Here is an 11,776-nt window from a genome sequence, read left to right as displayed (position 1 = left end):
CCCCCCCCCAAAAAAAAAAAAAAAAATTAGGATTTTGCATCGAGACCAGAGTTCTGAATCTGTTGTAGGATTCTCTTATTCAGAGAAGTGAGGAATGCACTCCATCCTGGTTTACTCTTGAAGGAAAACATAAGAAGAATGAAGGCCTTGCCTTTAAGAATCCATTGAAATTGTTACTGGTTTACTAGCGTAATTGCTTTTGCGTGTTTTCATCTTCTGGAAGCAGAGGTTACTCTAATAGGTTAGAAAACTGTGGATGCAAATGAGTTTTAGAGGAAGAAAACAGGTAACTAGTTTGTCTTGTATTTTATATAAAGAATGTGAACTAGCTAATGTGTAGGCCTGAAGTCCTGTTGGTCCAGACAAGGCTTTCTGGCTCCTCGCATCAGCCTCTTTCTAAATAAACTTCTGAGGGAGAGGCTTGTCTTCAGTGTCACTCTGCCAGACTGAGGTTTGACTGATGGAAATATCTGTACAATGTGTAGCTTGGGCTTAAATTCTTTCTAAATTTTTCATTTTTAAGTGAAAAATTATTGTTTCAATCACCTGTTGGGTATCACAGACAATTTTGCTGAAGATAGCAAAGTTAATGTTTGAAGCTCACATAAACAGCAACTTGAGAATAAATGAAATAAGGATGGCTTTATTGGATTTAATTACATACAAAACTGAACAACTCTGATATGAAATACAGCAAAAATATATTTGGGCAATGTTTTATGAAATCCAGGCATATTATAATGTCTGCTCCAAAAGTAATGCCTCCCGTTTTATTATGTTGGTCGATGACATCATAGGTGGATGTTGGTGGTATGGTAGTAGAGGTTGAACCTTGCTGACAACATTCTGTTACGTTTTGTCACTGTGTGACAAATGGCAGCCAAGGGGCAGTCTGATAAAATGGTTTCTGACATGGAAGTGCGTATGAAGCAAAGGTGTAGAACCAAATTCCTCCATGTTTAAAAAAAAAAAAAAAAAAGGCACCCACTGACACTTATTAATGCTTGCTGAATGTTTATAGAGACCAAACAGTGGATATGAGCACAGTGAGGCATTTCAGCCTCAGTGAGGTGTTGTGTTTCAGCAGTGGCGGTAGCGACGTGAAAGACCAGTCACATTCTGGACAGCCATGCAGATTTTTAGAAGTGTGGCATGCAGGCTCTTCATCATTGGTGATGAAAATTCCCAGCTAATGGTGAAGACTATGTTGAAAAATAGCATTTTGTAGGTGAGATTTTGCTCTGTTTAACAGTGTTATTGTACTCTTTGCATCTGTTGTATTTTCCATGGAAGTAAATAGGAGGCATTACTTTTGAAGCAACCTATATGTAAACACATAAAACAGAACCTAGACAGAGAAATACTATTGCACTTTAAGAGCTGAGAGTTAACATTCTGCAATTGCTTCAGTAGGTTTTTAAGTGATAACATGAAAGCACACTTTAAGAACTCATGTTCTGGTTCACAATTATGAAAGAAAACTATAGAATTCCTGTCCTGCTTCTGTAAGCAGGGCCTTCTCTACCACAGCTGAGTGTGCATCAGAAGGGGGAAAAAAGGGAGCATAAAGTAGAGATGATTAAGGGTTGAAAAGATGACTCATCTTGACAATGTGGTGTTAAGAGAATTACATTCATATTTCAGTTTTAGTATTTTTTTATGCAATACTTTTCCATCTAAGAATAACTCTTCAATTTGCAATTTTGAGCTTCCTATATTGAAAACAAATTCATATTCTAATTTCTTGCTATGATCTCAGGATAGTCTAGGTATTTAATTAAAAATAGTCTACAGTTTCCAGAAAATTCCCCAATCTCACAATACCTAAAACTCATAAATAATCCTATCATCAAAACAATAGCAGAAAGTTTCATTGTTTGACTTGTAAGCCTACTTACTTACCCGTATCATGTTAAAAGAAAAAAAAAAAGCATGCTTTTTTGCTGCTGATACTGAAAACTGTACAGTACTGAAGCTTTGCTTTTTCATTACTGGAGACACAAATCCAGTTAAGATTTTTCAACAAGCTTTCATTTTTCAATTAACATGTTTTATTTCAAATTTATTCTCAGTTGAAATGAGTTACATTTACAGCTGAGGAAAGCAAAGATGAAACTTTGTTCTTTTCTTTTGTGCTCTGCTGTACAATTTATTTTTCTCCTGGCAACAGATTTTAAATCTTTGCCTCTTTTTTTTTTTTTCATGGGAACTGTTTAGTAAGTGCTGACATTACAGTTGACAACGCTTTGTGTGTTTCTTCCTTTTGCCTGGTTTCTGTGTCTGTGTGTGCAGGCATGCATTCATTAGCGTAATTCCTCAACATTCAACAAGAGTGTATCATAAACCAGAGGAAAAAACCTCATAAATATTTAGATCCTTGCCTACCTTCCAAAACTAAAGTGAAAAAGAGTATTTAGTGAGGACTGTGAGGACTTGGTTTGAGTTAATCTGCATATGAAGTGAAAGAGGGTACAAAAGGATGAAAAGGTGGTGGAAACGAGCATACAAACCCTGTAGTCTCCAGGGGGCCATTCATCTTGTTCTTGTCAATACAATCTCAGTCATAGGGCTTGGCTGGTTTTCGCGCATGACCCAACAGACTAGCTGGGCTAAGGCAAGGTTGCAAAGGATGTGTGTGCTTTCTTCTTAATTTTGTTCTGTCATGTAATTTTTTCCAGAGGAGAGCAAAATCCTTCATGTTTCAGAAGAACGTACACAAATTTCTCCAAATGCATCTCTACTTGTTTGTCATTCACACTGACCTATGAACCTCCCCTTTTTAGTAAAGCGACAGGTAGGTTGTATGAAAAGCCATTCTAGGCAATGTGACGACTAATGAGAAATAGAAAGGTCACATTCTAGCTTAAGCATGTTACATCTATTTGCATATACAGTCACACTGTTTTACAATTTGGACTTAATGCTGTGTACATTTATACATAAAATTCCACTAGCAAATAACATTGAAAAAATTCAAAATTACAGATATAAATAATAGAATGCCAATAAAACTTGATATTTCATTTTTGTAACTGTACAGAGTCACCTGTTTAGGTTGGAAGGCATCTCTTGAGATCATCTAGTCCAACTCCTACAGGGAATTCTCCAATTATTTTAGATGCTTTCTATTTTCAATGTAATTTCTTCATGAACCAAGATAAAATTGATTTTGAAGGATTACATCACTACATACAGTCACTGACAATTTGCAACTATTGTGCTTAGATATCTTTTTCAGCCAAAACAATACAAGGACCGCTAAAATCTGCAATAAGACATGAAAAATGACTTCACACAAAACAAATTGCTTGATCATAAAAAGCCAAATGACAGCAGTTTTTTTGGTATTAAAGTATAAAATAATGTAAGTGAATCTTTAAGTTTCCACATCTATTATCTGAAGATAAAACACAAGAATTACATCAATACTATGTGCAAAACTGGTCAGTTAAATCACAGTTTATTGGTAACGTTCACTTATCTTACTATATTACTAATCTACTATTTTGTACTTGTGATAATTAGTTACCAAATTAATCCTTATAATTCAGTCTCTTAATTAAATTAAGTTCTCAGCTTCTTTTTTTATAATGGTGTTTAACAGACCTCCAGGGAACCCTATTGCTGGAGCAAAATAGTGAACATATCAACATAACATCTCAGGCGTGAGCCTGAGCGTACACTGCCATGGCTCCCTTACTAATCACCTGCTGTCAGTCTGACACGGAGCTCCACCTACTCGGATAGACATCTAATAAGGCACCAAGATCTATCTGTAGCCAGAGGGATAAAACGGAGTTCACCTCTAACCTGTAATTCAGGTGTGTACAAATGTTGAAAGGGGAAAAAAGATCAATTACACCTCTAATGAAAATCAGATGGATGACTATAAATAGTCTACATGGTAGGCAGACCAAGGTAGAGATGTATATATTTGAACTGACTTGCTAAAGGAAAAACATTTTCTCATATGAAATTTGGCCATTTGATCAATTATTTCATGACTTCCTAAAAGTAAGTAGAAACTATCTGGAGATGGAGAAATAACCTTTCTTTCATACTTCAATTATGTAAATACTCAAAAAGTGAAAACTGTCTGTGAAGCTTCCAGACACATATTTTAACAATACCATAAAAGATAATGTTAACACTTAGTGATCATCTTTATTTGCAAACAATAAAATAAATCCTGTAACATAAAACTGCCTATTTGAGAAAGTGGCGTTGACACTTCTAAGTTACAAGAAAAGTTGTAATGTACGTACATGGAAATTTCTCCTATTCAGGATGAACAGGAATGTCTACGCTTGTGAATTGGATCTGCACAAAAGTAAATGGAATATACAGAAAATCTGTTGTTTCTTCTCCTTGTATTTCAGTTATAGAGCAAGCACAAAACACTTCAAGCTAAGATTAATAATAAAAATACTATGAGAATCTGAGAGATTAATAGAATGGTAAAATATAATTTCCAAGCACCTCAAATTCATCTCTAATGACTTCTTCAAATCAGCTTACTCAATTTTGCCCCTATGCTATTAGTGAACTTCTCACAGTAATTCCTTGCACCACTGCCCTTCCCCTCCCCCCCAACTCTGTAGTCTATCCAACACGATGCATTTTTGAATGCAAAATACTAATTGACTTCTAAAAGCCAGAACTAGGAAATGACTGCATTACTTTCAATAGAGTAATTTAGTTCTTGTCAGAATCCCGAAGCCAAACTGCTGTTCAAACTACTCTGAGAGCAAAAATAATTAATAAAAAAAATGTTTCTGCATGCTTACAGTGAGATTCAGCTTGCAGCAGCTGTTTTCGATGTCCTAAAGATGTAAGAAGCATCCAGACAGAGCAGGCTGATGCGATGCAGGATGAAAGAAAATTGACCTTCTGGAGATTTGAGTAGGTACCAAGCAGGACGACACAAGGCAAGTGAATCCTAACCTTTATTGTGTTCATGTTCTTCTAATTAAAAAATACTGTAATTCAGCAGTAAACTCAAATAATGAGATACAGCATTAGCTAAACAAGATCGTGCAATCTTGTGTGAAGCAACTATGCCTTAAAATCAGCTCCAGTAACAGTCAAACTGGAACTTACAATACACTGGTCTACAACTTCCAACAAAGATGGCACAAGCCTTGGGATGCTTTCTGTCTGTATCTGCAAGATCTCAAATCCATATGAGGTACAGTAGCACTGTTATACTTGCCTTTCATCCTCACAACTTGAAGTACTTTGCTAGAAGATGTTTCACAGCTTCTGAAGAGTACAAAACACAGAAATGGGCTACTGGGCACACTGTAACTACTACTAGCTGGTATATTCTAGGAAAGACCTCCTATACTCAATAGTGGGTAGAAGAAGCAAATAGCAGAGTAAACCATCTGCAAACAAAAGCCAGTTAACACTTCCTAAAGTGGGGAGGAAAAAAACCCACAAAAATATGATGAAATTGAAAACAATTTCTGCTGTTTTTTTTTTTTTTAAATGCAAAAATAGCTATGAATAGAGAAAGCAGACTACAAGCTTCTGAATATACTGTAGCATGGAAGGATAACCACCTTGCATGAGAAATCAGTGACACTGTAGCACTGCACTCTGTCCCTTGCTTTGGAGGAACACTGTTGAACTCTAATCTCCAGAAGCATCTAAGGTTCATATTGCCTGGTCCCCCCCTTTCCTCACTCCAGATATGTCTCTTAATTTGCCACCATTAGGTAAATAATAAAGGAATTGCATATAATAACGATTTAATAAATATTAAAGATTTAGGATATATGAAAGTCTGAGTGGAAAAAAAAGATTCTGGTTCTGTCCAATTAGTTGATTATATTTTATTAGAAAACTCAGCCAATACCAATGATTCTTGTTCATTACCAGCCGATTTAAAGTGCAGCGTTTCACTGTAATTCATATAGATGTTTTCTGTCCAGTTAAATATAAGCTTCTTGGGTAAGTACTGCTACTTTTTGTGTACTGAACATTAAGAAGCATAAGTAACACCAGCAATGCTTCAGTTTAAGTCAGTATACATGTACGCTCATATTTCAGACATTAAAAGGAAGAATTTAAATTAATGCATCAGTTGCATTTTAAGCTGTACTTTTAGTAGTAATTGAGATGAATGGTTAATTTAAGTCTATTTACAAAGTTAAGGCTGAAAGCATTTCATTTATATTCAACAATAACCAACATGGTATGGCATTTTACCAGAACATGGGACACCTCAAAAACAGAAGACTTATTCGGTTTATTGTTGACAGGATTGACAGCTCTTCACTACTGTTGTTGCCAAAATAAATATGCTAATTTACTTTTCAATTCTATAGCAAGTGTGAAAACACTCCACGGTGAAAAATAAAAAGACTTTTTATTATGTATCTTAAGCAGAAATGTCTTTCAACATTGTATTTTTAGTTATACACAGCGAATAAAAAAGCTGTTGGTGGCACTATTTTTAAGTAGCTGACTTCATCACTTAATTAAATGTAGAACGCTATTCTGGATAGGTTTAAAGTAGATAGCTAATGTAAATCAGATGATAAAACAGGCATGTATAAAACAAATAATGGCTAAGACATCTTATTATGCTCAATTTCTATATATCTTACTATTGTTGTCTTAACTTGAGCATGTGTTAACTGGGCAGACATATTCAGCGGTGGTCTTTTCAGCGCCTCCACAGAGTTAGGCAGCACATATTCACCACTGCTCTCACCTCTGTAATCCATGGCACAGGCAGTAGGCAACGTGCTGTTTCCACAGACAAGTTCTCCAGAAGGGAGAAACCAGAAACCATTTGAAATTCTCCCCACTGAAACCTGCTGTTATATAGCTACAGTAGTACTTCTGTGGCTTTACAGATGGAAAAAACCAGAATACCTACCACTCTAACTAAACCTATAGGACTGCAGATGCGAGTGGAAGCATTAGAAGTGTATGTACTGTATTTCAAGAAATTCTTCGACTTCTTTTAATGAACTAGTAAGAATATTGATTACCCAAACACCAAAATGCACAAACAAATGCAAGTGTTTGCAAGTTAGAAGACATAGGGAAGTTTGAGGTTAGAGGCAAAAAAACCCCACGTTTTAAATGTGCATGATTCAAATACATTCTGTGAAGAACTGTATTTTTCCCTCTGGCTTTTAAATTTAAGTGCTGTTAAGAACAAGAAACAAAGTAGGTAAATTTTATTTTCAGTATAGTATCTCAATTTTGCTTTCTCTACATCATTTTCTCTATGCTTCCTGAGATTTTCTTTCTTTCCCTCCTTCTCCCTGTTTTCTGCCTTTCTTAGCAACATTACACTAGAAGGGGCATATGAGAAACATCATTTTCATCTCGTACTGAAGAGTGTGAAATGAATCCATTGCAAACCCTAGTTCTCTAAGGCACAGAGATTTTTCAGGAGCCTAGCAGAACTACCACCCTCTCTAGGTACAGACATATTTGCTCAGTGCTAGAACTCTCATCTTTTCTGAAGAAAAGTCCATGCATCAGGACATAAAGAAACAGTACGTACAAGCATTACATATCAATGGAAATCATCTGCTTAGACTGAAATACAATAGGTGATCTAGGTAACGTCGAACACTGATGCAACACATCCTCTGATGTACTGATGTGTATCTTTGTCATGCATAACCACGACTGCTTGGTACTTATGGTGAAGCCCAACACAGGGATAGCCATCCCTTTACTAACTATTGAGAGTTAAATAAAATGATTAATACTTTACAAAACAGAATTTAAGCCCATCCACCCTATCCATGTGAGATGCAGCAACACAAGGAATATACCTTACCAAGAAAACTGATCAGATTTAGGTCAGAAATAGAAAATACTTTGTTTACTTTAGCATTTTCAGTTCTCCCAAGCTTTATGACTCTATAATTAATAGATGGAGGAATAGGGAAAATGCAGCTCTTTCTATTCTTGTATAATTGCACTGATCACAAGGATTTCTCTCTTCTTCTGTCTCCTTTATTCCAACCTGAAAGATACTGTGGGTCAGTGCACCCTTCTTACACAGCTGTTATGCGGCTTAGAGTACCTTAAGTATGGAAGATACAAAAAAAGGCTCCTTCCTGCCTAAGGTGTGCTTAAAACCTCTATCTTCCACTCCTACAGCAAATGCTCAGTGGTGATAGTGAACAAAAATGAGGTGCGGAGATTACCCAAATGTGTTCTGATTGATCTTACTGTGCTTAACAGCTGAAGCTTGTGCTAGGATTTAAACCAAAGTCAGAGCATCTTTTCAAGTCTGCTGTGTCAGGAAAACATTCAAACTGCAATGAAGCATCCAGTTCCATAGATAGGATACATCTGGCATAGAGTGTGGACAGGTAAGATTTTAGCATAAATATTTAAAGAACTTGAAGTGGTCAGTGGAACAAACTTACATACTTTTTGGGGGGGGGATTTCTGTGCTTTCTACTTACTACTTCAATGCGCTACTATGGCTTCTGTTTGAAAAGTTAGCTGTCAGTTTGGCTTAATGTCAAAGGAAATAGCTTTTCAACAGTTGTCAGACATCACAGAATCTCAGTATTGTTAATGTTCTTGATATATTTAGTCCGGCTCTAGACATTACTCTGTTCATATTTTAGTCACCTTCTAGAGGTGAGTGAATGTCAGCAGTCCATCTGGTAGTGGCCACATCTGCTGCATCACAGTTACAGCTGCTACCGTCTTGTACACTGTGAATGAATTGACAACAGTCCTGGAGTAGTATTTTTCCTCGTGTGACTGTAATGGGTTAAGGGAAGAACTGCTTCCTTTCCTAAAGCAGGGTAATATAGCAAGTTGTTACCTTCCTGTTATGGAAAGCATTTCAGAAAGCTGATGACATCCAACTGTATATGCCTATGAGTAAGTCAACAGAGACGCTTTAACTAAAAGAATGTTTCCCAGTAGTCATCAACCTTCAGCACTCCTACTTCCCAAGCTGCTATCAGATACGAACACTATAGCGGTAATTGAATTTGCTTTTTATGATCGGTGCAAGGCCTTTACTGCCATAGACAGAGGCTGCTGCTGGCATTATCATATTTTTTCTTATTTCAAGATTAGATTAATGCAATAAAACTTCACCTTTAAAAATAAGCTCCTGGAGAATACTACAGCTTATACGATACAAGAAAGACTACCTAGATAAAATGCAGGAGTTAAAGATAAGGACTTCTGCTTGTGTTCAGACAGAAACTAAGGAGTTAGTTAGTTACCTAAAGAACCTTGACAAGCCATAGGACCTGTTTAATGTCCAACAAACAAACAAAATACATGCCCACCCCCACCAATACTACACAATCTCCCTCCCAACCCACAAGCCCAGTTTACCCAGCCCTGCCCCCTCCATATTTCTTCCCCCCTGGAAAAACTCCAAAGTTCAATACAAAGCAGTATTTCTGCTTCCTCCGCAGATCAGGTTGCAGGCAGGCCAGTCTTCTTGGGAGCTATACCTTCATATAGCTCTTGAAGCAGAACTCATTCAACCTTCATCTCCCACGCACTCTTAATCCTCCTTTCCTGGAAGTGTAGGAAGGTGAAGGAAGAAAAATACAAGGCATGCAGAGAGGCTTTTACGCAGATTTTCTGTTTTTGCAGTATACTTGATGAAGAAAGATGTCATACTGATTTGCTTATTTAAAACTAATAGTGCGTTATCTACATTTTGTCACAGCATTCACAGCTTTTCCAAGGGCATTTTTCCAATGATTTAAATTCAGTCTTGAGGCACTCATGACAAAATAAAAGATGAGAGTTTTTCCCTAAGTCATTTATCCTTAATTACATAGGCAGCCTCAGCATGCAGCTCTGCCTCCATTTTTGTACTGTTCAGATTAGGAAAACAATTCAGATTAACACATGACAAAGCAGAGCATGAATTTGCATCGAAATGCACGAGTGACCCCAGTAACTGCTGGTGTGCAACATCTTATTCACCAGTAAATAGATGGAAAATAGCTTAGTATAAGATGTATTGTTCTCAGTACGCAAGACAACAGCTAGTTACTGCATATCTCGTGTTGGTATTTCTTACCTTATATTGTGTGCTTGCTTCACCTGCTCATATCCAAGCAGTGGAAGCACTTTATGTGCAGAAAGCAATAACGAAGCGGTATGGGAACAGCTGCACCGTATCTTCTGAAAAAAGTCTCCATATGCTATTTTTACTGTGAAAATTGGTAGTCCAGAATAATAATTCTGACATTATCTAAGTTCATCTAATTGTAAGATGCAGCCTGCAGTCTGACACTGATGGCCTCAATCAGATCAGAGCATTCAGAGAACAGTTTTCCCAAGGTTTTGTGCACTGGTCAAAAATTAGCAGATGAATAAATGGCTACAAAAATGCACCACCCTTCAGGCTGATCCATAATAAGCCTAAGGGGATGACAGTTTAGTTCGGCACGTAAGGTTTGGTTTTGCTCATCATGCTTTCAAAATAAGAGAGGAACTGGGCAAATACAATCTTGTTATTAAATAGAAGCAGCACCGTCTCATCATCCATAGCCATGCTGCAGTGTGCTCTGGGCATGCAACAGAGGGACCAGCGACCCACGTTTAAAGAAAGCAAAACAAAACAGTGGTCCACAAAGTTGCTACTCTCTTTGATAATAAAGATGATAAAAAATGATGGAAGCAATAAGTCTTATCTTACATAAACCATTGAATTTTACTTTACATAAACCAAACCCGGAAGTGAAATACAAATTACTGTGTCTAGATAAAGAGGTCTACGTGTTTAAATGAGAATGATCCAACAGACGCTGGAAGGACTGCAGTCACCCAAGGCGTTCTTACAACGATGGGAACTACACTGTCTCTACGTTTTTGCCAACGCTTTGTCTCGGGAAACGCAGGACAGCAGCTCGGCAGCACCCAGTAACGCCACACGCCCGTCAGGAAGGCATCGCGGCGGTGCTTTCGCTGCTGGAAGCACTATTCACCCTGACTAACCCAGCGCTTTAATCTTCTTCAAATGCCGCGCAGCACGCATGGAAACACAGTCGAATTCTTAGGAGTTTCAAGCAGTATCTCCACTTTTACGCTCTCAGCAGGGGCGACCGCTTCCAGCCGGCTAAACGAAGCGTGAAGCGGTTTTCACTGCGCTTTACGACCGCTTACTGCACATCGCCTCAGCGCCCAGCGACGGCCTCGCAGAGAAGCGGCGCGCGCAGAACCCCGCGCTCGGCCGCGCCGCCCCCGCGACAGGCGGAGAGGGCCGGGGTCCCCTCTGCGGCCCCGGACGCCGCAGGCGGACATTAAACGGCTCCAACGGCGAGAGGACGGCGGTCCGGCAGAGGAACCGAAGAGGAGGGTGGCTCACGCTCCAGCCCCTTCCTCTCGCCCTCCCCCCGAGGCCGGGAGCCCACCCCCTCGCGCCGTCCCATACCTCAGCCCGCGCCGCTCCCCGCTCCAGCCGCGCGGCCGCTTTAAGGATTACAAACCGCTTCCCGCGCCGCGCCGCCGCGCGCACCGCCCCCGACCCCGGAGGCGCATGCGCGGCGCTGCTAAACACCTCCCTCCCGCCGCAGCTCCGTTTACTTCTCTCACGGCGCGAGACGGCGGCGGCGCGAAGCGCAGTTGTTGACGCCGGGCGCGCGCGCGTCGCGCTGGGGCTCTCCCCGCCCCCGAGGTGCACGTGACGCAGCGCAGCTCCGGCCCTCCCCGCCGGCAGAGCGGGCGCAGCGTCGCGACTTTGTTTGGAAGAGTTCCGTGCGCGCGTGCTTCCACGGGGCGAGCCGGCGGGGCCGCGGGGCGCGCA

The 11,776-nt window shown here is 39.5% G+C and overlaps 1 long non-coding RNA gene across 1 annotated transcript in view; it reads right to left on the bottom strand.

The window, feature by feature from the left end:
- LOC110395957 overlaps positions 1-11,497 on the bottom strand; it is a 44,584-nt gene extending 33,087 nt beyond the window's left edge. Inside the window, exon 1 of the long non-coding RNA XR_002436709.1 lies at positions 11,405-11,497. This is a non-coding gene — a long non-coding RNA (uncharacterized LOC110395957). The remainder of the gene's footprint in view (positions 1-11,404) is intronic.

Source organism: Numida meleagris, chromosome 3, assembly GCF_002078875.1.
Source record: "Numida meleagris isolate 19003 breed g44 Domestic line chromosome 3, NumMel1.0, whole genome shotgun sequence".
NCBI classification, from domain to species: Eukaryota; Metazoa; Chordata; class Aves; order Galliformes; family Numididae; genus Numida; species Numida meleagris.
Note: the sequence above shows the minus strand (reverse complement) of the source record. Positions and strands in the feature narration are given on the sequence as shown.